The sequence below is a fragment of the Nomascus leucogenys genome, chromosome 7b (assembly GCF_006542625.1).
Source record: "Nomascus leucogenys isolate Asia chromosome 7b, Asia_NLE_v1, whole genome shotgun sequence".
NCBI lineage: Eukaryota > Metazoa > Chordata > Mammalia > Primates > Hylobatidae > Nomascus > Nomascus leucogenys.
In genome coordinates this window covers 108399912-108405911 of record NC_044387.1, presented here as the reverse complement: position 1 = coordinate 108405911, position 6000 = coordinate 108399912, and the positions used below count along the sequence as shown (strand labels likewise).

Here is a 6000-nt window from a genome sequence, read left to right as displayed (position 1 = left end):
GCACCTTCATCTTGGACTTCTCAGCCTCCAGAATTATAAGCCATACATTTCTGTTGTTTAAAAATTACTTGGCCAGGGGCAGTGGCTCAGCACTTTGGGAGGCCCAGGCAGGTGGATCACCTGAGGTCAGGAGATCGAGACCAACCTGGCCAACATGGTGAAACCCTGTCTGTACTAAAAATACAAAAAATTAGCCGGGAGTGGTGGCAGGTGCCTGTATTCCCAGCTACTCAGGATGCTGAGGCAGGAGAATCGCTTGAACCCGGGAGGCGGAGGTTGCAGTGAGCCGAGATTGTGCTATCGCACTCCAGCGTGGGCGACAAGATGGAAACTTCATCTCAAAAGAAAAAATAAATAAATATGAATTACTCAAAGTATTTTTTTATAGCCGGCTGAACAGACTAAGACAACTATTCCCATAACCTCCCTTTCCCCAAACACCCCTTGCCTTTCTACTAACAAACCTGCTAAAATTGGGCTCATCTGGAGTAAATTTGCTGAGCTTGCTCCGTCTTGTTTTAGACCATCACTCAAATTTTCTCTCAGAATCTTTTGAGTCAATCTCAGATGGTGTGGTCTTTTTCTAACTTTTTATTTTGACATACTTTTGGATTTATAGAGGAGTTGCAAAGATAGTACACTGAGTTTCCATATATACTTCACCCAGCTTCCACTAATGTTAACATCCTACACAACCAGTGTACATTTGTCAAAATATAGAATCAACAATGGTGCAATCCTGTCAACCAAGCTCCAGACTTTATTGGGTCTTCATCATGCTTTTCCACTAATGTACTTTTTATTTCTTCTCGGATTTGATCCAGGATGCCATTTTGCATTTAGGACACGGGTAATGCACAGATATGAGCTCCACAATCTCATTCCAGTTCTAGCCTAGAAAGTATAATTTATGCCTTGGGATACCCTCGCTAATATCACCCTTTGTATAAAATTTACCACCCCCCCATTCCAAGTTTATACGTTTTACAAGACTCAAATCAATAATCGCCACTTGTAAGAAAGCCTTTCTTTTGGAAACTTCAATGTTACTGCTTTCTACATGGAATTACTTGGCTTTTAGGGATGTATTTTATATCATATCATCAGCCTTTAGATGTCTTTTGTATCCATAATGTGGATTTTAAACCAATACTTTAAAATGCACATCTGTCCAGGAAAATATCACTGAGGCACATTGGATCCTCCAGGTTTTACAAGGTCTACAGAGTCCAAATAGGGAAATTGTAGAACTGGTTATTGTTTTATATTCTGTCTGAAATGGTGAGAACAAATGGTATCAGCCTGTAAATAATACAGGTGCCACCTTATTTGGGCAAAGAAAAAAGTATAAAATAAGCAGTTGTGGGACACACAGTTATGTATAGTCTTTTTTTTAATTTTAGGATTTAAATCTATGATTTTCATTATGAGTTGGAACCAATTAGTGGGTAGTGACCAGCGTTTGGTAATGGTCAGAAAGGTTTGAAAAATGTGTTTATGTGTGTAATTAGAAATGGATCAATATGAGTAAATATGTGAGCATCAGGGACTCAAACAATATTTGATTTGGAACTTAAATATTTTATCTTTTTTTTTTTTTTTAGCTAAAAGAATCCACCAAATGTGCCTTAGAACAGGTTGATTTAGGTGATGTAGTCGATATGAAAAAACTAGTGCAGCCCCTCAGCTCTTCAGGCATCATGCCGTGCTGTCCCATCCCCAGGAAAGTGATGCAGTGAAGCAGTAATGAACTATGTCCGAATTTTCTCTAGCTACATCCAACTTTCTAACTGGCAACAGGGTTTTTGCATTTGTTTTTCTTCTGTCTGAAATTCTATGCCCCAGATTATTCCAAGCATTCTGATCTCAGCTTAAGTGTGACATCAGGACCAATGTGCCTGAGTTGACTCAGTCAATCTCTATCATATCCCCTTGGCTTATTTTCTTCGTGACCCTTTTCACTATAAATGGTATTAGTAGCCCCAGTGTTGGGGATGAGTATAGGTAGAAGAGAGGGCAGCCCAGGATCAAACTCGAATTACCCAGTTTACAAGTGCAGTCTGTGAACAGCAAAGGACAAAGGAGGAGGTGAGTGAGTAGCGAGCAGTAAATCAGAATGCAAGAGAGGGGCAAACAGGCCTGGAGGACTGTGCCTATCATGAACTAACAGGCAGGGACCTTGGTTTCAGCGGATTTTCTGCAGGGTACTGATAAAGCTTCACCACTGCTGAGAGTTCTTTCTCTAATGAATGCAACCAAGGAGTAGGTATCCAACGGGATTCTGGGTGTACCTTTATTCTTTCCTTAAGAAAGAGTCAAGAAAAAAAAAAAGAGTCAAGAAACCCCTGTCATGGAAGGATGCTGAAAGTACGTCTTGCTGGCCCAATCCCGGGGCGCTTTAGGACTTGGAATGGGTCTCCCCTGTGCCTTCCGGGGTATAACCCCTAGGAAGGGATTCTCCTTCCCCCAGCCCCTAGGGTTTCACCCAGAAAGGTCAACCATACATTTCAAGAAGGGAAAGTGATTTTTGAAATTGTCATAGAAAAGAATTCTCAAATTCCAAGAGAAAATAATTTCAGCTCTGGTTCCATCTTGGACCACATTCCTGAGTCCTTTTTCTGAACCCTTCCCCTGTGTGAAGCCCCATTTCTTTACCAGCATCATATTCTTACCGCGTGAGTCCTAGTCCTGTGGGTTAAATCTCTTTAATTGCCTAAATATTCTTTTCTTTCCTGTCTCTCTGTCTTCCTTGTGTTTCTTTTACCTGCAAGCCTTTTCACAGGTCTATTTCAGGATATCAGATTGTTATTTTTGTTAATAGGTTTTTCCTACTTACAGTGTGTTCAGAGAGAAAGTAAAATTGTATATTTAGTATCTTTTCAATGTTACCACTTTAATTATTTCTAATAACATTGAATGGCTTATGCTTTCTCAAGCAAAGGGTTCTCTAGGCATTGATATGTCCCCGTATAGAAGTGCCCAGGTCTCTAAATTGACTCTTCACATCTAATTTCTTATCTTTCCAATCCATCATTTTTATTGCAATCACCTATTTTCCTAAAACACTAATGAGATCGTATCTTTTGCCTCCGTTAACAATTTTTAATGGATTCTAAAGCATACGTACCCACAACCCCCGTCCAAACACTTTAGCTTTTTTTTTGACAACCACACTAATGTGGTTCCAATCTCTTTTTTCCGCTTTTCCCGCTAAATATTAAACGATGCCAGAGGTCTTCAATCTATGGCAGATGTTCCAAAGTTGGCCTGCCATGAGCTATGAAAAGTTTTTACATTTTTAAGTGTTTGAACAAAAAATCAAAAGAAAAATAATATTTCACAACATTAAAAATTATATAAAATTAAAAGTTCAGTAACCATAAATAAGATGTTATTGAACAAAGCCATGCCCATTCCATTATCTATGAGATATATCTGCTTTTTTTTGTTTTCTTCTAGATGGAGTCTTGCTCTGTCACCCAGGCTGGAGTGCAGTGGCGCAATCTCATCTTACTGCAACCTCCGCCTCCCGGGTTCAAGCTATTCTGCCTCAGCTTCCTGAGTAGCTGGGATTACAGGTGCCCACCACTGCGTCTGGTTAATTTTTTTGTATTTTTTAGTAGACATGGGGTTTCACCATGTTGGCCAGGCTGGTCTTGGATTCCTGACCTCGTGATCTGCCCACCTTGGCCTCTCAAAGTGCTGGGATTCCAGGTGTGAGCCACCGCGCCTGGCCGTGTCTGCTTTTTTGCTGCAATGGTAGAGTTGAGGAATGGTGACACAAAATCTAAAATACTTATTAGCTGGCCCAGAAAAAATTAACTGACCTCTGAACTATTCAATCTTATGAGTAGGTCTAGCTCTTTTTGCAAAAATTCTGCTGTTATATATCATTAGGACGGAGCCAGTTATTCCATCTTATCACAGTCACTGCAAGTGGCGAGACAGACACCCCCAGGTCATCCTCCCACACTGGAGTCTCATTCTCACATGGCCCTGTACATTTCCTGGGATGACCCAGGCTCAAAACCCTGCAGAATCCCCCAAATTCTTCCTCTGTGTCTTCTGATCCCCTTGGCAGTTACCAGCAAAATATTTTGCATCCCTAAATTCTTCATCTTTTGGTCCTAACCGACCCTAGGACGTGGCTTCCCCTGAAGCAGGGTCGAGTGGAGGCTGCTTTCTCTTTAGGTGTCACCTGCACGGGTAAGTGTTGTTCCCATTGTTCACAATTGACCTTTCTGCTTCCTATACGTGTCACCAGGCAGCTCGTTGGCAGCTGAAGCTCTCAGATGACACTGGCCACCACTTGCTTTTGAGGCAGTCACACGTAAGTGCCCGGTGCTAATCTCACATCCACATGGATCCTTCTTCTGATAGATTGTTCTGTTTTTTTTTTTGTTCGTTTGTTTGTTTTTTGATGGAGTCTCTGTTGCCCAGGCTGGAGTGCAGTGGTGCGATCTTGGCTCACTGCAACCTCCACCTTCCGGGTTCAAGCGATTCTCCTGCCTCAGCTTCCCGAGTAGCTGGGATTACAGATGTGCACCACCATGCCCAACTAATTTTTGTATTTTTAGTAGAGACGGGGTTTTACCATATTGGCCAGGCTGGTCTCGAACTCCTTGACCTCAGGTGATCCACCCACCTTGGCCTCCCAAAGTGTTGGGATTACAGGCGTGAGCCGCCATCCCCGGGTGATAGATTATTCTTGACGTCCTTGCCTTGACATCCTCAGCTACTACAGGGTCTGCACTCGTCATTATCTGTAACTGTACCTCATTCAGATTCTCAGTTAAAAGCATCCAGCTCTGTATCTCCCAGGCTTCCTGTCTCACTTCCAGCACTTCCTCCCCACAATCTGCCATCCAGGGACCCGGAATCCGGTGGCCCGATTTTTTTCACTGTGTCTTAACTGCTCAAGTCTTTATTTCCTATCTGACCTGCCTTGGCTTACCTGGCCCATCATTTTATTAATTCCCTTACATGTACAGTTTATTTATTTATTTTTTCCTGCCTCAGGTTTGTTTGTACAAACAGCACAGGAGGACCCTAGCCCCATGCAGATGGTAGCCCAGGGACGGGGGTGGGGGGTCGCACCAGTCCTTCTGTCCTCACGTTGGCAGAGACATCTACTCTGAAGCCTTCGTAGGGGCCTGGGCACCTTTGGGAGCCTGAGCTGGAACTGAAGCTGGAGCTGCAGACTGGACCTTGGTTTGATCCTTGGCCTTGGCCTTTGGCCGGCACAGCCTGAGCCCCTTGGCAATACGGGCACGAGCACGCTTCCCAAGCTTGGGGTGGGCAATGTAGGCAAGTCGATCGAGCTTGCGGCTGACACCCTTTGGGATCTTGGGCTTAACCTCCTTGGGCTTTACGAGGGCCTTGATAGCCTCGGCACGTGCACTCATGGCCTTGGCACTGTTGGCCTGCATCTTCTTTAGGCCCTTCTTGTGTGCTTCTTGGCAAAGTGCATGTTCCTCAAGAACTCGGGGTCCACCCCCTTAAGAGATTCGTATCTTTGTGATCGGGGTTTCTTGATACCATTTCTGTGTCATTTTCGGGACTGGTTGTGTGTGGTGTGGTTCTTGGACTTGGCCATGTCTGCACCTTAAGCCACAGCTCCCGAAGCGCCTAGCCACGTACAGTTGATAATCCTTTACCCCAAGCTCTAAGGGCACAAATGATTCCAAATTCAGATTAAAAAAAATTGTAGGAAGATAATCAGTTCTACTGTTATGTGGTATCATCTTCAGTGAAACTGAAGATGATTCTCAAATAAGTGGGATCAGTAAAGGCTCTAAATAGCTTCGTGTCTATTCAGGCGAGTTTCACTGCCAAACGAGTTTTGGATAACCACCAACAACCAGCTTGTATTTTCAAAGCTCTTTTGGATTTTGGAATTGCACATAGAGATTGTAGACCTGGACCTTAAACTTCCTTGCACCATTTTCAGTCCATTTACTCCCCAGTAAAGCTGCCAGCCTGATTCAATGCAACTCTGCC

General features: G+C 43.4%; 1 pseudogene across 1 annotated transcript; it reads right to left on the bottom strand.

The window, feature by feature from the left end:
- Window positions 1-5129: 5129 nt before the first annotated feature.
- On the bottom strand, window positions 5130-5596 carry LOC100595758 (annotated as a pseudogene). Its single transcript, XR_122283.4, has one exon. The product of XR_122283.4 is annotated as a 60S ribosomal protein L29 pseudogene (transcript).
- Window positions 5597-6000: the final 404 nt, after the last annotated feature.